The sequence below is a fragment of the Zophobas morio genome, unplaced genomic scaffold (genome assembly GCF_036711695.1).
Source record: "Zophobas morio isolate AGI-343-1 ecotype UQ-CSIRO unplaced genomic scaffold, CSIRO_AGI_Zmor_V1 ptg000009l, whole genome shotgun sequence".
NCBI lineage: Eukaryota > Metazoa > Arthropoda > Insecta > Coleoptera > Tenebrionidae > Zophobas > Zophobas morio.
Window position 1 is genome coordinate 6,284,306 of NW_026972114.1, and position 20,956 is coordinate 6,305,261.

The window sequence follows — 20,956 nt, forward strand, 5'->3', positions numbered from 1 at the left end:
ATATTTGAATTGCTAACTGCAGAAAGGGGATATATCACATTTTTCAAAATGTTGAGGAAATGAATAAAACGTCTCAGATTTTTACAACTACTTGTTTCCGATCCCCGTTTTCAATTGTCGGTTCTCTATGTTCTCAGTTATCAACGAGTGTTGGTTAAATGCATGTTTTCTTTTTTGGGTCAATTTGGCTGTCAAATTTGACACTTGGACATATCCCCTTTTTGCAGTAAAATGAAAAAAAAGGTAAAAAAAAACACAAAAAACAGCTTTATTTCAGTTATAATTTTACACAAACATGTTATATGTATATCTGACTAAAAAACTTAATCATTATCGCGCTCCTGTTCTACAGTTGGCCAAGTAGCAATCTCCTGCCAAAATGCGTTATAAGCGTCTGGGATAAATCGTAAAGTGTTTGTTATATCCGTCATTTTCTTCTGGCTGATGACTAGTTATTATACTAATTTTGCACTTAATACACGTAGTCATCTTCTCACAACACAAATTTAAAACATGTTTAAAACGGTAAATTTTTGTAGGAACTACGAATTTTGCAATTATGCTCCGCCCCCCAGTCTGGCAACAAATGAAAATTTCACCACTATTGAGTTCGCGGCAGGTGTGGGTGGGGCCTAGGTTAATGATGAATTTTGCATTCATTTCCAGGCCGAAGAGTGAAGCGTCACTGAAAAATCTATATTTCTCTACAAAAATTTACCATTTTAAACATGTTTTAAATTTTTGTTGTGAAAAGATGACTGCGGAGATTAAGAACAAAGGGCAAAATATAAGCCCCGCCCACCCACCCTATCTCAATTGTGATAATTTTTTTATTCGTCGTGAGCCAAGAGGGCGTAGCTTAATTGCAAAATTCTTACTTCTCTACAAGAAATTACCATGTAAGACATGTTTTTGAGTGTCGTGTTGGATAAGAATAACGCAAGACGTTGAGACCACGGTGTTTACTGCAGAAAGTCGATATCTCCTGGACATATCCCTTTTCTGCTGTAACCGTAAATTTCATCCGCTTGTAGCCCCGAGCTAAATCATTAAACATGGTCCGTTTTTGCAGTAAAGATGTGTTTAGACCTCTAGAACACGATTATGTACGAATGTTATTGTGGTAAAAAATGGGACATGTCCCCTTTCTGCAGTTAGCAATTCATTTTTATTAAGACTTGCATTTGTCTTATCACTAGTAGTTGAGTTGTTATTCACGAATGACTGCCCAAAGTGATCCGCAAAGGCGTCAACAATTTCCTCAGGTGTTGATAGATTTTTACTTTTAAAAGTCATACTTGATGGAATAAAATTCGATGCTTTTTTTGAATTGATGAATGACCAGAAAAATTTGGGCTCGTATTTTAAGCGGCTATTTGTTAGTTGTATGTACGACTTGTATGCCTCATGAATTCTAGATTTTAGTGTGGTTCTTATAGATTTAAAAGCATAATAATTAACAGGCGACTGTATTTTACAATATTTTTTGTAAGCGGTTTTTTTATGTTTCCATTGTTTAATTATATCTGAGTTGAACCATACCGGATATTTCCTGGCGGCATGTTTTTTCTTGGGAACAGATTGTTGAAAAATGTCATTTAATGTGGTGTAAAAATGTAAAACTATATTGCTGTAGTTGTTAAGAAAAGACCAGTCGGTGTGGAGCCTTAGTTCATAGAGTAAATGGAAATTACACTTTCTAAAATTATCTTCTCTTAGTCAGAAGAAACTGTACTCGGAAATTTGTTTATTATTTTTGGCAACGATATTTGGATATCTAAAGCAGGATGATTTAGATCCTCGAGCAAAAATGGTTGATCCGATTTGGTTACTGCACTTAAGACATTCATACTGATTATCACAAGATCCAAAACTCGATTATTTATATTAAGTACACCGTTATGCTGGTTAAGGTCATAGTATCCTAAAAAATTATGAAGATAAGCAGATGAAGATAATGGTGAGTGCTGTCCTATATCGGGTATATTAAAATCGCCAAATATAATTAAGTCAGATCCGTGTAAATAATATAAAGACATTAGATAATCAAAGAATAAACAATAATTTTCATTAGTACATTGAGGTGGATTGTAGATGACTAGAACAAAAAAAGTACTGAATTTCCAAGTAATCTTCACAGTAAGAAGATCAATAAAAAGTAAAGCTTGAAGAATATCAATAGTATCACAGATAGGTTTGTCACATATAGAAGCTTTGATGGATTGACTCACAGCTAGTAGAACACCTCCACCCCTTGAAACATGACACAACTTATGATTGCGGTCTTTCCTGAAAACCTGATACATGGACAAATCCAGTATTTCAGAGTCTAGTAAACCATCATGCAACCATATTTCCGTAATTGCGATTAAATGAAGATATGTTGCTTCAGTAGAAGGTAGAAGGTAGAATTTCCGTGTTTTCGTACAAAGTCCACGTACATTTTGGTAGTAACAAAATAGAGATGATTGTGACTGACATGATGAAATCGATGTGGAAAATGAATTGTCCATACCAGGTAGCGGTAACTCCTATAATTGCTATTCGGTACCTACTATACGCTGTTTAAATTTTTGCAAGTGATTATGATAAACTACACACTTATTGGCATCCCACGCTGGGTGGTCAGACTTAATATCGGGATTTTTTCTTTTAAGTGATTCACAATTACTACACTTAAATGTGTCAGCATTACAGTCTTTCAGTCGGTGAGCTCCTGCACATTTTGGACAAGTAGGCCCACTTTCTTCACACTGATGGGACAAGTGGTTAAAGCCAGAACAATTAAAACAACGTCGCACCTCAATTGCATCCCAAATCCGACAGTAATCGTAACCAATTAACACCTCACCAGCCTGCAGAATATTTTTGTAAGAATGGAGATCAACCTCAACGATTGCTTGTTTTAGTTTATCAGGATTTCGCAGAGGTTTAGTTTTTTTCAGTTTGCAGATGTAAGAAGTATTAAATAATGATTTATTTCCATATAAAATATAATCAACAATAGAGGCGTCTGGGATATCGTTATCTATACCTGAAATTCTTAAACGGGGGTTAAGTACGGGCAATTGTTTTAGGTTATATGCATTCAACTTTTCTGTTACTAAACTTTGAATTTTCTCCGTGTCACCACTTTTGTTGCAACTGATAATCACACTGCCATTGCGCCCTGATTTTACATTAGAAATTTCAAGATTAGTTTTAATTGGATCGATTTCATTTAGAAGATCCTTTTTCGTGGTAGATACAGATTGTTTTGCATTTTTTGACTGCAATATAATTGTTGAGTTGTTTTTATTTGTAACTTCGGCGTAAGATGGTGTTGAATTAGGTACAGCAACAGGTAATGTTTTTTCGTTAAGATCTTTGACAAGTTGGTTATGGGATCGTATTGATTCATACTGTTCCTCAATTATTGACACACATTTCTCAACTGACTCTTTTAGCAGATCAAGTTTAGACTGACCTTCAATTACCAGACAATTATCACATATGAAACGGAAATTATTATATTTATTTAAAATCTTTAACTCAGTGTCATCCAGTTTTAGACATTTTGAATGAAATTTTTTTCCGCATGTAAAACATTTTTGGCATTTATCAAAATTTTTTAAAGTGCTAGTACAGATACTGCATGCCGGCATTTTGTTCGCCTAAAAACTTGTCGTAAGACGTAGCCGCTGCGGTACGACTGCACCGAGCGGCTGGAACACACGAAAGAAATCTAAACTGTTTTTGAAGCTAAAAAATTACTTCATGTCCCAAAAAAGGATTAGTTTATTGTACTGAGAATGACACCAGTTAAAAAAACATTAGGTAGCTACTACTTGCCAAGTACCAGCCAAAATAACGGGAGCACCTTTAAACACAACCACCTCACACGACACCTGCTATATGATTGAATATAATCTTATGAAGAACTCAGACTACAAACATTTTGAAAAGACTTTTTAACATGAAGTTATACATTATGTGTAAAAAAGAGAACTGCGACTGCATTTTTTACACCGACAGAGAATGGCATATGGTATATTGTATATTATAACCCGACAATCAGGAACTATAGACCATGAACACTGTTTGCAATCAATTCTAGTATCCATTCACGATCTTTATATAGTAAAGCAGGGTTTGATATTTTTTCTTTAATTTGGATAACACGTTGACCGCCGCATGGCACACCGTATGTGCCTTGCAAATTTTTCCGCCCAGGCTTTGTGGCACAGGAGTTGTGCCATGTCAGTTACCGAGCTCCATTGTTTCTTGGCACGCTAGCGTGTATTGAAACCTTCATTTTTAAATGGGATCTTATAGAGCGCGGTGCAGGGAACCCAGAAACCAAAAAACCCTACGATTTTTTTTTTGTTATGATGAATTAAAAATTATCATTTTATAGTGGGTCTAGAAAAAATTTAGATAGGATTATTTAAGCCAGAATTGCTAATATTATTTAAAATTAATAGTAATAAAACTCGAATCCTTGATGTTGGACTTCAAAGTTTTATTTAGAAGGAATAAAAAAAATAAAATAAAATAAAATAAATATAAAATAAACATCATTTTATAGATTTCAAACAGAAATAAATTTGAATAGCAATAATTAGAAACAAAACTAAAACAAAACGTTTATGTTTTTATAAAACTGTCTTGTTTAAAAAAAAAGAATTTAATTAAAAAATTTTTGCTGCATTAATTTGTAGATCGAGGTGTTTTTGATTATGCCAATTTCTGAGACGTTCATTTTGTAGCATACAACACATGTTCTTATATCTAAATTTTTCAAATCGTACACTTTCTCTGAATGACGTGCCAATGATTCAAGGCACAACATTTGTGCCACATCGGCCTGTGTGGCAAAAAGATAATCTGACGCCGCGTGGCACAGACGTTGTGCCTTTTAAAATAATTTTAAAAAACACGAAAAAATACAGAATTTTGAAACGAAATCCATATATTCTTCATACACAATACTTTTCTTAACATATTTATAAAGAAAAAAAAGTCGCCCTGAGGGACCTGAATTTTTCAATGCATTACGGCGGTTAACGTGATAAACTGATTTGATGATTTAGTTTTTTGTCTGTCAGTCGTCTGATTGACATTTGTTTTGAGCTGGATTGCCACTTTTCTACTTCATTTATTAGATCAGAATTATTTAGACGCAATTTTTTAATCAAGCAAACAAATGTTTTAATTTTGTCAGCACAGATAATTTGTCATTGTAACAGATTCACAGATCATTGCGACATTACGAGTATTTAAAAAGAAAATGCCTAAAATAGTTTTATTGCAACAAAAAATTGCAATAAAAAGATGTTTTTTGCAGTTTCGAAAAGACCGGCCCGATCTTTCTTTCGAAGAAGTAACTATGAGGGTCTCGAGCATATTTTCTGTAATGTAAAAATACGCTGTAAAATTTTTTTTTTTTCTCATGGGTGGGAACATCAACTGTGACGAAAATTTTTTTAACAGGGGAACAAAATTTAAAAACATCACTATCTGGCAAGCGAAAACCAACGGATTTATTTACAAATTATATGTTTCGGAAAGACCCGCAACGACAAATTTGGCAACTTAATGAAAAAAACGAATATTTCACTACAGATACTTTTTTGGCATATTCTAGGGAACAGTTGGAATTTAAAGGGGGGCGAACCACATTATACAAAATTCTTAAGTCAATGGATTATAAACACAGGGAAGTAAATGGTCGCAAAATTCTATGTGAACAAAAACATGTCGTTGCAGCAAAAACTACTTTTTTGAGAACATATTTACACTTTCTAAATTCTTGTAAAAATTTGACTTTCGTGTGTTTGGATGAAACATGGATCTATCACAATAGTTCGTCCATTCGTCGCTGGGTGCACGATACTGATCTAAAAAGCAATCCCAACACAATTAAAAGTGAAGGATCAAGGTTTACTATTCTCCACGCGGGTTGTTCAACGGGGTTCTTGGATAGTTGTAACAATTTTTTAAATTCAAAAAATAACGATAGAGACTATCATAAAACGATGGACGGGACAATTTTTCAAAATTGGGTGGTTAATCAGCTCATTCCTGCTTTGGCAAAGTTGAAACAAAAATGTGTGGTGCTTTTAGACAATGCACCATATCATTCGGTTCAGTTGGATAAACCACCCACTTTTTCTAGTAAAAAATGTGAAATGCAGGAATGGCTCTTTACATATACTGTCGAATTTGACAAAAAATTTTCGAAGAAACTATTGTGGGATTTAATTAAACCCTTCAGAAACAATAGAAAAAAATATACTTGGTAAACGAGACATTAAGAGCAAGTGGCCATGAAGTTCTTAGATTACCTCCGTACCATTGTCAATATAATCCAATTGAAATGGCGTGGGGATTTTGTAAGAACTATTATAATTACAACAAGCATATAAATTCTCAACCTTCATTAAAAAATAGGGTGGAGAATTTATGGCTTGAGGCGCTTTCTAAATGTACTCCGAACATGTGGCAAAATTTGTTTAAATATTGTGAAAAACTTATTTTATTATTATTATTATTATTATTATTATTATTATTGGTTATGTTGGCCAACAGGTGTGAACCCAATTACAGACCAACAATAAAATTGCAAACATAATCAACAGCTAATTAATTACTGCTTTACTCAGATAAGAATAGTTAAGCAATTCAAACGCAGGTATAATATTAAATTTATCTATTGTATGCAGAAAACAAAGGGACAGGTAGAAAAAGAAATGGGAGAGCCAGAAAGAGGAGAAATATTATTATTTTTATCTAAATATATCAAAGGAATTCTGAAGTAGGTTATATTGATTACACATCTCATAAATAGGAGAGTATTTTTCTATATTAAGACGAGGTGTTCGCAGATAAAAACAGGGGTGAGAACGAGCAGACGATCTAGGAACGAAGAACGATAATTTGCTGAGAAGATCAGAACAGTCAATATCAAAATGTATTAACTTTTTAAGAAAGATTAACAAAGCCTTTATTCGTCTTGTATTCAGATCCTCCAACTCAAATCTTGAAAGAAGTGCCGAATGAGGAGATCCTCTGGCTGGGTAAACACCATCCTCCCTATATGCCAAGTATTTTAGAAAACGACGCTGAACTTTTTCCACTGCCTGGATATGACATTGTGTAAACGGTGACCAAACTATACTAGCATACTCCAGCTTCGATCGAACATAAGCAAAATATAAAACTCGCATGCAACCAATGTCCTTAAAATTCCTGCTGCATCTAATAATAAAGCCTAGTGACTTTAGGGCTTTTGAACACATGTTGCTAATATGATTCTCAAATGTCAATTTGGAATTAAAGAACACTCCTAAATCATAATGTGTCTCCACTCTGGTTATAAGTGAATTGCTTAAGCTATAATTAAACATTATTTGCATGCTTTTATTAGTGATGGACAAGATTTTGCATTTACTGTAATTTACAGGAAGGAAATGGGAAGAACTATAGCTTAGAAAAATATCAAGATCATTCTGCAAAATAATACAATCTTCAACTGATGTAATTTGTCTGTAAATTTTTAAGTCATCAGCATAAATTAAAACATTTGACTTAATGTTCTTAACGATATCATTGATGTATATGACAAACAACAGAGGTCCCAATACTGAGCCTTAAGGCACACCAGAGGGTACAACAGTAATTATCGACTCATGACCTTGATATTTGACACGCTGTAATCTACTACACAAATAAGAACCAATTAGGTTAATGAGAGAATCAGAAAAGCCAAAGTTACACAATTTTGCTAACAGGATATTATGATTAAGTTTGTCAAAAGCTTTAGAATAATCGGTGTAAACTACATCAACCTGAAGTTTTGCATCAAGTTGATCAGCTGCAAACTGCGTAAAAGCACACAAATTTGTAACAGTAGACCGGCCAATGACAAATCCATGCTGAGAATCACTAATTAAACTGCGAATATTGAAAAAGAAAGATTTATGCAACACCGTTTCAAAGATCTTGGCGAAGTTACATATCAAAGATATAGGTCTGTAATTTTCCACAGCAGTTCGTTCGCCACATTTAAATACGGGAGAAATTATGGACAATTTCCATACATCAGGGAAAGTGCACGTCTTTAAGATTAGATTTTGGCAAGTTGGGAAAAAATATGGGAAATCTTACGAACCTACATCTCCTTTCATTATTTCGCTAGGTGAATCTGATTCAGAATCTGAATTTGAAAATGACGGTGATGATACAGATTTTCATAGCGAAATAATGGAAATGGAGTGAATTGTAGCTTGTTGGGAGTGATAATTTTACGCATCTTACGTTCTAAAATTACCAAGGTAGTATGTGAAAAACTACCTGACGTACAACAAAATAAGTATAATTTTAGTTAGATCATCCACGTTGTTACTTTGCCCCAAATTTTAAGCATTTTCATTTTTTTTTGTAACTCTTCATGGACCTGTAGAAGGCGTATACGAGCCCTAACAACTAAATATTTGGACAACAAAAAATTTTTATAAAAAAATCACCAAACTTTTTAACAAAAATGTAATTTGCTTTAGATAATTAAAATTTTAAAATTACATCGTTTTGCAAAACTGTTAATGTTTACAGCACAACAAAAACTGATTTCTAACTCAAACAGTGACATAAAACTCTAAACCAACGTAACATTTTGTGACACATAAATATTGGGACACAGCAAATTCAGTAACTGGTCATGTCTCATTTTGCCTTAATAACTGCAGGAATTCTTGCCATCATACTTTCAACTAATTTTCTGCAATACACAGGAGTTGTTACCGTATCCTACACTCGCTAAATTTCCTGTTGAAGATTGACAATCGCTTGTCATGGATGATTTCCTAAATATTGTTTTATTTCACGTCATACCGTCTGTACTAGATAAGGATCTGGGCTATTCGATGGTCAGGGCAAACATTTATATTATTATTCTTTGTAATAAGTGTTGTAGGTGTGTAACTTGAAGCATCATCCTGTTGAAAAATATAAATATCAACAGGATAGACTGCTGCAGTAGTTGTTAATATTTTTTTACAAAGTCTCTTGACATTTGTTTGAATTTGTAATTTCCCTTCCATGAACGTTGTTAACTGGTCTTTAAATTCCGTTAATAGACAGGCACCCCCAAACCATTTTTCCGCTTGCAGACTTGTTTAAGATAATCGATATTAAAATTCCTTTTTTATTTCAATAACTCTTTTTCGACTATTAGGGTAAATGTGTACAAGAGTGCGAATATGTATAAGAGTACGCACTGATGATTTCTGCTTATTAGTGCCATCTGGGTAAGATGAAGTTATACCATTCAGAATCTAATACTAAACCTGAGATAAAGGTGCAAAAGTGACCTGAATATAGTTTATAGTTTGGTCGTACTGACGATTTTATGTTCACACGTTGTGTGGATGTAATTTTTACCGCTCATAGTTTTAGTTTTTTGTAAGGTACGTACCAGTTCTTTTATTTTGCAGTAATAATTTTCATTAGTTGTAACTTTTAAGCTCTCGTTATACACTAACAGTTTTATACTTTCTATCCATCAAAAGCTTTTAACTTTGAACACATTAGGTTATGTACAAATGTACAAGAGTGCGCAGCGAGGTATTGTATAAGATTGCGCATTGCTTGCAATACGTAGTCTAATAGTCTAGGAGATACATATCATACGATAATGAATTATTTAACTCTACTACTTTGTACTGCTTCTCAAGTTGTGTGGTAGTGGTTATGGTGATTTTTTTTTATTTTTACTTCCTGAGCGTGTTGTAATCGAGTCCGTCGACCGACTCTCTATTTTTACGTTTTCTCGACTTTTCAAGACCCCTAGAGTACGAAGAAATAGGTCTCCCGTTTTATGTGTAGTCTGTAGTCACTTATTCCCATTTATTTTCACCTTAGAAACAAATATTTTTTCATAAAATGTAATGCGCACTCATAAGCGTTCAAATGCGCACTCTTGTGCAATGAACTGTTTAAGAGTGCGCATTTACACATATTGACAAAAATTGAAATTACTCTTAAAATATAGTGGTCTTGGGACGTACAATTAAATATATCTGATCTCTAAACATGTATATAACGAACCCATATGATAAAATTTGTCTATCCAAAAAAATTAAAAAGTTGTTGATTGTTTTACACTAAGTGCGTACTCTTGTACACATTTACCCTATCTCACCCATACATCAAATTTGGACTCAGCGTTATATATTACTTTTCTCCAATTTTTATTTTGGTCATATTAACCAATTTTTCTTATGGGCAGTTTTTAATTGTGGTTTTACTTCAGCCTAACATAATATAAATAAAGAATAAAGTCAATCAAAGATAGCTTTATTTAAGATTTACAATGTAAAAACCAAAGCCTGATTTGTGTATCCATTCGCGACAATATTGTCTTGAAACATTTAGTTGGTTATCGCTATTCCAGCAAGTAGTAATTTCTCTTGAAATACTCCGTCGTCCACTTTTATAAATTTTCATCAGTTGTCGTTGATCACGCGGCTTCACAAGTGGTGGCCTACCGGGAATTTTACCTTTTATTCCTGTGGTACCTTTGTCAGCGTAATATTTTACGATGTTTACCATCGACGACTAAGCTATTTAGAACAAATCTTCACTTTTTCTTATCGATTTTCCCATGCAGTACTGCGAAATTATTATTTTCAGAAATTTTACTAAAACTAGCCCACCACTAACTATTTTCTTTTAAGTGAAACCAACACTAGTATGAAATGCTACGATCCCTATAATAATGGCAGCATTTACCAGCTACTACGTTTGTATTTCGATGGTATACTCAGCAAATTTTCTCGGGTGTCCCAACATTTAAATGTCAGCAAAAATGCCACATTTTTTATTTAGGTGACAATTTTTGCGCTCTAAAAAAATTTATTAATTTGCAAAATACCTCACTCTCTGCCAAAATAGATGCCCATGCAAAATTTGCATTTAGTCCAAACGAATTGAATGATATCAAAAATATGTACCGGATTTTTTTGAGAAATTGTCTGTGTCCCAATATTTAGTTGTTAGGGCTCGTAGTAACGTTCTTATTAATAAGCGTTTGGAAGTACTTAGTAAAAGCAAATAAAGAGCACTTACGTAAGCATTAGTAATAGCTATATAGATAAATCATTCAATTTAAGGCCGGAAAAATGTTTCAGGAGAGCTAAACCCATCAAAGCACTAGAGCAAGGTTGTTGTCTTTTACCAACCCTTTTAGTAATCTTAGAAAAGTGAAAAAATAAGTTGGAAGATATGGAAATAGGCTGTTCACAAAGGTCGAAATTTCCGTTTCTATTAAGAGTGGGCGAGCAGAACGAACTGATGATTAAAGATGAGATGCTAAATGTGGCGTGCAACAATAGTCGTATGTTGAACCCCCATTCATATAAAAACAATGTTTAAATGAAATTTTAGTGCTTGTTCTTTACACATGAAATAAACACTTGCAAAAGCCGAATAACTATTTTAAATAGCGTAACATTTTATGCTTTCTAAGAAATGGATACCGTTAACTTGGTCATTGCTACTGAAAACTGAAAGTATCGGCAACAATGTTTATATTTCTGGCATATTTTTTAACCTTTAATTTAATAAAACTATAACCTAACGAAAAAAGTTTTCGGGGAATTTTTATTCTTCTGCATCGAATACCAACAAAGCCACTATATTTTCATGGCCAACCCTACTATATAAACACACTTTTATCGGAAAATAATGATTCTGGATTCAGGTAATCCAAGGAAACCTGTTGCAATTTCACTTCAACGCGTTGCTAACCTTAGAAAATAATTTGACAGCATAACCTCACTTTTTAATAGCAGGAATAAATGGATTAAGGGGATGTTTGCTAAAAGAAAACTGTCGGATTTTTAATTTTGGCGTGTTATTGTCTTCACAAGAAGTTTGCGTGTAGAAAAATAAAGACGAGAAGTAGTGGTAAGCTGGTTGAAACTTAGGAAAGCTGGGGTGTAATTTATGACACCCATAATCTCTGGTAACAGTTCGGTACCCGCTTGTCGTGTATTATTGTTCGATTTTCGTTCGTCAACAGTTCAATTTTCATATACCAATTTATAAAAATGACCACAAGAAATTAATAAGGAATAAAAATCTGAATGTGTACAAAAATGAACTTCGAAAAATTAAGACAACAAATAGTAAGTCCAAGCAATTATAATCTAATTGGGAAACGGATTGATTTACAACAAAAAAAGCACTCAGCCGAATAATTATAAATGCAGTTATTTTTCGGACACAAAATAATCACTTTCGCAACACTTAAAAAGATTTGTGGCAAGTAAAACAAAATCAATTTTAAGTGTCCAAATGGTTCTACTGAGTGTGTCCCTATACTGAAATGCAACGAGAAAATCACCAATTTCTGCATCAGTACGTACCTATATGTCATGATGTAATGCAAATTATAAAATAAACTAGAGACCAATAATTTGTTTCGTTTTTATTTACTTATGCGTATTTATAAATATACCAAATTGTTTTACTTAAAACTAAGTACTTCAATTATTTGGTTTACATATTTCAGTTATAACTGGTTCCCTATCTGGTTAGTATCGGCTAAGTTCAAACTAAAGAGGCATAGAAACTACCTGTGTATACTGAATGGTTATCCGGCTAATTATAAGGTTTATGGTAATCTTTTATTCAACAAAATAAAATTCTTTCAGGTAATACACTTTGATCTTTGACAAAAAGCCGAGAAGCAATAGGATTGGTTATTATATAAAGTAACAATGATGAAATTTCTATTAGTAACATTGACTTACACTTTATGTAAGTGTATAAAAACAGCGGCGGGTCTAAAAAACAATAATATTTAAATGCACAGAAATTAGGAAATAAAAGCATAATAGTAGTAAAACTAATTAAATGATGATTAAACTGCATTTTTTGTCTGTAGTTTTAGTAGGTTTTTGACATAATAATTCTGATAAAAGTTTTTTCCACTTTTTCGTGGCTTTGAAAGTAAAATCTTCGACTTTCGTCCCATTTCAAAATTTACTCTTTATATATTTCAATGGTCACAACGAGTTCACTAACTACACTGAAGTAAATGTATGCAAAGATTAAATTTGTCACCGAAAAGATGTCGGAAGTAATAAATTATCCCATCGGTCCAAGAACGTTCGGTGGGTGTTATATCCATTGATCTAATAAAGGAGTGGATGGAGCCTTGTATACGTTTCCATACGCGAGCGAGTGTAATCAACATAAGAAAGAAACAGCTAGAGCGGTTATGCATCAGTGGGGAAAGGACGGCTGACCACGTATCACGTGTTGGGTGGCAAGAAACGCTTCATTTGAACGGGAATTAATACGTTTTCTTACGAATTTGTTCAAACAATCAATTATAACAAACGTCTGTTAATGAAAACTATATTTTTACAGTTTACATTGAAATTATATGTAATGTGAAACAACAAAAATCATGTTAAGTGGTGGAGATGGTCTTTTAAGAAAATGAAATGTATAGAGAATCTACAATATATTACGAATTCAGTTAGTACAATAATCTTCTACAAGTTAACTAATCTTGTGGTGTATGTTCATTGGTAATTCTGAAATTTTTAGGATAAAAGTAATTAAACTTTCGATAAAAGTGACAGGGTGCCTAATTAAATTAAACATATTAAATTGTGTGGAATTTTCTACTAAAATCTATTTTCTAAATCCACGTACAAATAACTAAAGTAATAATCAATAGATATAAAATTCCCTCTTTTTACCTATGTAGCAATAATTTTCGGTTTTTTTTTTTCGTAACTCGGAATGTTTAGGGAATCTAACAAATTTTTTAAATTATTTACGAAATCCTTCGTCTGTGTATGTGATTATTACCTAAGAAATGAAACAGGATTGCCTTCTTTGCACGTTCTATTCAATTATACGCACAACACAATTTCACGATGTTTAACAAATAGTCCAATAAAATCCAACTTAAGAAGACTCTAGACATTTAAATAAGGTAACCTGAGCCTAAAAACCGTAAATTTGCAAAAATACACCTTCAAACACCATGCGACAGCACGAAAGAAACCTCTAGAAACGCAGTGCTCTGCAGTTTCGCGTCAATGTTTTGCCACCCAGAGAGCCCTATCTCTGTCCCACTGTGTTGACAACGCGCGTCTCTCTCTAAGTTACTTCCATATAATATTATTTCTATGGTTATATCTAAAGGCCTGACAACGATCTACCAAGTACGTAACAGTGGCGCGCGCGAGAGAGAGGATGCCTTGACGTAAACGTGTCGGACGGTCGGGAGCTGCTACCCGATACCCCGATGGTCGATGTTTATTACTTGTATGAAGCCCTCAGTGTTTACGTCCACGTGCAGAGTGGTCATTTGGCAGGTCGTATTAGCTAGAAACGTCTTTTATAATTTTGAAGAATACGTTTAGTTTTGATTTTTTATATTTATTTGTTACATCAGTTTGCAAACGCGCGAGTATCAGGTCCCGCCACTGCACTCGATGTAGCTGACCGCATCGAGTGGTCGATACTACTGCGCGCGGAGAGTGCCACACAATAGCTGGGGGATTGCATTTGGTAGATAAGTGTCAGGACAGTGGTTATATCCCAACCCGAGAGAGACCGCAGTAAGAGACAGCAAATGGAACGGATAAAATAAAGCTTCAAACATGATCAGTTTTAAACCAAAATTATGAAGTTTTATAAATCGAACATTTTTTTTTCTTTTTGAAATATGATAGTAAACACTTCAAAGAATGTCCATGACTTACTTTAATGTGAATTTTATAACTATGGTCGGCACAGTCGGACCTAATATTAGTGTGATTTTGAGCATATTTGCGATTTTATTAGAGCAAAACAGGTCATTTTTTCTCCAATTTTATAAGTTCCGGACACTAATAGCATATCAAAGATATTGTAAAAAAAAAATTGGGTTCAGATTCCAACTAGTTGTCTAGTATTTGTGAAACAAAATCTATTGTAAATTCACTGAAAACTAAACCGATAATATCACCTTAAAACGTATAAATGGCTCTATATTTACCTTAACTAACGACTCAAATACCTACATTTCTTCACACATCTCATTAACATATACCAGGTACGCGTGATAATCTCGATTTACTGATAGCAGAAACAAAGGCGACAGAAAAAGTTACTTTTTCTGACGCCGTTTTTCTGACGGAAGAAAAAAAAATATTTAATCTCATTTTATCTGCCAGGGACATGTGCAAACCTTCCAACGATTTTAAGATATTACTTCCGCAACTGACTCGTCCTACTTGTTTGGTTCACACATTAAATAGAGTGGCTGAGGAAGTTACGAACTACTTACTTTCGAGTTGTAAAAGATTTAATCAATTATGTTAAAAATAAAATCTTCAAGTCACCTTTAAAAGTACAATTTTATACACCATTTTACTCTTGCGCTTTGAGTCAGTTATTGTTAGATGGGGAAGAAGCCGTTACATTTCATGCAAAAAATTACGAAGCAATAAAAATTTATAAGGCTAAAAATTTCTAACTCGATACCAATATAAATGAATTAAGGTTTTCCGCAAGGAAAGGGTTATGCCGGCGATGGCAGGTGTAATCCGGAGTCCGGAGTGTTCTTGTCGGCGAAGTAGCTGTTTACACCCACTGGTTTGGTACAGTTATGTGTTATTTTTATTAATGTTAAAATTTTTCAAATATAGTAATAAAACCTGGATTTTAAAGATACACAAATGCATGAAACTTTTTCCAATCAGGATTAAGATCAACATAAAAATGTGTATTTTGTCAGGACTAAGAATTTTTTTGAACTCGTTCATTGTAGTAAATTTTGTAATATTAAATCACATAATCATTCTGCATACATATATCAAATATTTTTGGAAAAAAACAAAATATTTAAAAATTTATGTAGAATAAAATAAGAACAGTATGTGATTTGTACGCTTTCGCATTCTCCTTTCACTGGTCAAAAGCTCATTGCGCGTGTAATAACGTAAATAATTATTAAATTTGGTGTAACCAATTATAAGTATACCTTTACATGTTGAGTTTACATTTCCGGAATACTAAATTTAATAATCCAAATTCTCTTCCGCATTTTCCATTCCGCTCGGCCGATTAAAAACAAACGGGTGCATGCATTTCGTGTCTGTTTTTGTTTTACAAAAAGAAATAAAATTAACCCGGTAATGAAAACACTAATATCTTGTTACCTGGAAAATCGTCCCTCTAGCCGAATTAAAACCGGTGTAGAGGCATGCAGAGTCCGCGTCGTTTCTACACGAGTTATTAGCGATTATTTTGGTTCAGCCTGAAACAAAATAAATAAAAAACAAATTAGATATTTGGAAATTTACGCTTTTATAAAATATATCGAACAATACAAAGAGAGGTATGTTATTCTTATGATGAAAAAATAAATTTCGATATTCATTTATCACTGGTTGCTGGTTAGGCGTGGCAGGTGGGCGGTGCCCACCCGAATAATGCCAGGATCGACATTCGAAAAATGCTGAATCAACGGTTTAAAGAAATAATGAACTGTCAACATTTAACAACATTAACAATTTGTATTGATGATTTAACCTTTTTTATTACTTATTTATACCTTGTAATTATATCAAAATGATTTTGTGTCGTTTCACATGATATATGTCAAATGGACCTGTGAAAATGTTAAAAATGTACGATTTCGATTATCATTTATTGCAACGAAAAACGTAAGATAACCTCGACCACGGTATCGAAGGTTACAGTAAGGACACCTTTTGAAAGGTCCATAAGAAAAGCACGTAACGGACTTGAAGAACAATAATAATGGACCGTTGGGGAAGGACATGACCTTGATAAAATTTACCAACATTTCAAAAATTTGTATCAAATTTGACATGTTAAACGACTTTAGACCTTGTGTATTGTGTGTGAGATATTTGATGTTGGGTATTTAATCCGTACCTGAGAGCTAAAAGCTAACTCCATGGTTCCAATATTGCGTCATTTGGAAAAGTACATGTACTGTAAGTTATTGTGGTAAATGTAATTGAAGTCCAAACTGTGATTGCAATACAAAAAAAAAGTAGAACATTGTAACTAATTCATGATAATGGTTTGGATAAAAAGGGACTTTCGCAATTTTAATTTTCAGGTAGAAAAACTAAAAGCTTTTGCGTTTTATACCGACGTTTATGCTGAACTTTTTTGGAGTTTTAACTCCATTCTCTTCGTATTATGGAACACGTATACGCGCCGGAATAGAGATCGAGATTGAGCTACGAGCTAACGTTTTTCCGTACCGACATCCGACACTGACACCAGTCTAAACATAGGCATGTAACGCCGCGCTATAGAAAGAGAAAGAGATAAACTGGCGTGAATGTGTAGGTAAGCGAAGAAACAATGTGCTGTTCCGGTGCGGAATCGAACCGTACATATCCCGTTCGCCGGTCAGGTGCCTTCACCACTAGGCCACAAAGCGCTTGATCTTTACTTCGCTTACCCAGCTATTATTGTGCCGCCACAAATGTAATCATGACGCGCTGGATTGTCGGGACTCAGTAGCGGGTGATAATCACTGAATTTAATCGTCACTGTTTCCATAAATACAATTAACGAAAACGTAATTAGTAAAACGGCTAAGTAAATGAGAATGGGAATTAACAGCAGAGTGCAACGAAACAACGTTATTCTATTCTCAAACAAACGAAGTGCAGCCTGTAATTACAATGAAGTCCCATCCCGTACAAGCGGTATTTTTACACAATATTATTGGAGTTTTAACTCCTTACTTTTCGTATTATAGAACACGTATACGATGCACACCGGAACAGGATGTGGATGGAAATATTAGATTATACATTAAGGGAGAGAAGTGCATGATTTTTCCTGGGGCGTATGAGTATGTATACAATTTTTTGCACTCGCATAGACTATTACACAGTCTTTCAACTGATAAAAGATGATATGATTAATAAAATAGTAATCATAATAGCCTTTGGATGATATGTCATGACAACAACAAAAAAATTGGTCTACAGTTGTTTCGACAGAACTGCCCTCGCTCCAGAAGTACAAAGACTAGTAAACATCCAGCATTTTCTAAAAACTATAAAATTTGATTTTGTGGATTTTATATTTTTTATGAGTTTTTACTATACAAAATTTTGTGATGACGTCAAATATCATTTTTGCAAGAACACGTATTGCAAATTAGGTTGATGCAGTACTAATAATAACGTATTATATCCCCCCCTTCCCCAAAATTTAGGGAAAATGGGGTGAGCCGTTTTAATCAATAAAATAAATTAATCTATTCATGCAAATTTAAAAAATATTAATAGAAAATCACAAATGTAAATTCATCATATTTTGCACAATTTAGATAGGATTTATTTGGCAAAATTTTGACATGAGATATATTTTGATTAAAAATTTACCAGGCGTGCAATAACTTCAAAACGTCTGCAAGATTTCCGTTCTGCACTTCTTGATTTAATCAATAAGATAAATTGAGTCATTAATTATTTCTTTTACATAACCCTGTATGAACAAATCGAAAAAATATGAATGCAAATGCAGTAATTTCAAAAGTGTGCGGTATACTTCATTGAATGATAAAGAAGCAAAATAAGAATTATACGTCTTCATCTGTGGCAGAATCGTAGATCGACGAATCTGCAATTGGTACAAGAGAATTCGTCTTCGCCAAAAATATGCATTTCTGGTAACGTAAATTGCAAAATTAATAATTATTTAATTGTGAAATTGTGACTTTATAAAAATTAAAATACTTTATCTACCGTTGCTGTTAAAGTGTAATTCTATCTACCCTTGCAGTTACAGTGTTACTTAGACTATTATTTTGAATGGAACAAAGCAATCTTTAACATCTGCTACAGAAAAAACAACTTTACTCTATAACATTTTGCTCATAAAATTTGTTTTAACGCATTATTTGAATTTTATTTTTACCTGATCTTTTTTTCGAAAAATATTTCAATGCCTTTGCCAAATCGAAATATGCATTTAAAATGTTCTCAGCTCAAAAGTTGTTGCAAGGAAGTTTTTCGATATTTTTTCTGTTTCTGTGGGAAAGACATGCATCAATAAATGGCAGTTTTATAGTCCTATTACTATTTGTAGTTTGCAAATAAAGTTATTTCTTTGTTGCATTCGGTTCTTGTTGAATGACAAAATACGACAGAACATTTTTCTAAATACGAAATGAAGAGTGAGATTCATAGTTATAAAATAATGCTTTAAATTTTGTTTTCAGGGTTTTATCCTTAGAACGTTATTTTTGTATATACTAAAATTGATTGACTTGATTAGATATGAGGGGCTTAATGGCATAATAGCATCTCCAATTATAAAATGACTCCTCCTGCAAAAAAATTTTCTACAGTGAAATACGAGTTTTATATTTTTGATACCACACTAAAATTCTAAAGGGTCGTTCCTCGTACGAAATTTTAATTACTGTGGAATACTTTTTTTTGGTGTAAATAATAACGAATTGAAAATTAGTCTTAAATTATTACCAATGACCGATTATTTATATGCAGAGCTTTAAATGCCATATACTAAACATGTACCAGCAATTAATAGTAACATTACCATACGACACTTTCATTATTTCTTAAACAATAACTTCTGTAGTTTATTTATTTATTTATTTAAAAATGAAATAGGGCAGAGGCTGGAGCCTGTTATGCCCAAGGGACAGTTGTTACAAATTAAATTTATTTACATCCTATGTATTATCAGTTATGATGACCGACGAACCAGGTATCTAGTGCTATCTTGAAACTGATTAAAGACGAACTTTCGATTATATTTGGAGATAGAGAGTTCCAAATACCGAAAACCCGCTCTGGGAGGAAGAATTGTCTCATTCTTGTTTTGAAAGCATATTTACGTAGCTTTAGTCGATGCCCTCGTGTTCTTGGATCAGCAGATGTTGAAAAAAGATGGCGAATAGGCGAATCGAGTTGCGATAATATTTTGAAGGTCGTGATAACATCTCCTCTAACTCTACGGTGTTCAATTGTCGGTAGTTTCATTATCTTAAGACGATCTTCATAGCTAGGACGATGAAAACCAAAAGGAATACGGGTGATGCGACGTTGAACGGACTCCAGCAGCTGTTTATCCCTAACAAGAATTGGATGCCAAACTGAATTGGCGTATTCTAGTATTGGGCGTACATATGTCTTGTGCAGTTTTGCGATAATTTCGATGGGGGCATAGGGGAAAGCTTTTCTTATCAAATACCCAATGGAGTTGGCTTTTTTGACAACAGATAAGATGTGAGAAGACCAGGACAAATCTTCTGTAATGGTGACGCCCAAGTCAATCTGCGACGATACACACTGCAAAACGTGGCCACCAAGATTATATTGCATTTTGGGATTGTTCCTGCCTAGATGAAGTACACAACATTTTTTTATATTGAAGGGCATAAGCCATTTTTGCGTCCATGCATAAAGTGTTATTAAATCCGCCTTTAAAACATTATTATTCTTCGAGGTATTATACAATTTCAAGTCGTCAGCGAACAGAGCGAAAGGACTGGAAAGTTCTACGGTAAGATCGGCGATATACACTATGAATAGTATGGGGCCTAAAACTGTTCCTCGTGGAACCCCACTTAGGACCTTTTGTGAATTACTAAGGCATCCATCAATTTTAACTCTAAATGTTCGAAACGATAAAAAGCCTTCTATCCACTTAAGTAATCCACCTCTAATTCCAAAATGTTCAAGTTTGTGCAACAAGCGACGCGTCGGGACTTTATCAAATGCTTTGATGTAGTCAAAATAAATTACATCGACAGGATTATCGTTGTCAAGTTCTCTGGACCAGTCGTTGAGGCAACTAAGAAGATTTGTAATTACCGATCGTTTGGGCACAAATCCGTGTTGCTCGGCCGGAATAATCTTGTGTTCAAGAAGGAACTTCATCA

General features: G+C 33.7%; 1 protein-coding gene across 1 annotated transcript in view; it reads right to left on the minus strand.

Moving 5' to 3' along the window:
• LOC135125784 (metabotropic glutamate receptor 2-like) overlaps window positions 1–20,956 on the minus strand; it is a 1,169,526-nt gene that overhangs the window by 801,101 nt on the left and 347,469 nt on the right. Inside the window, exon 2 of the mRNA XM_064051468.1 lies at window positions 16,209–16,306. The gene's annotated coding sequence lies outside the window, so the exon portion shown is untranslated. The remainder of the gene's footprint in view (window positions 1–16,208; window positions 16,307–20,956) is intronic.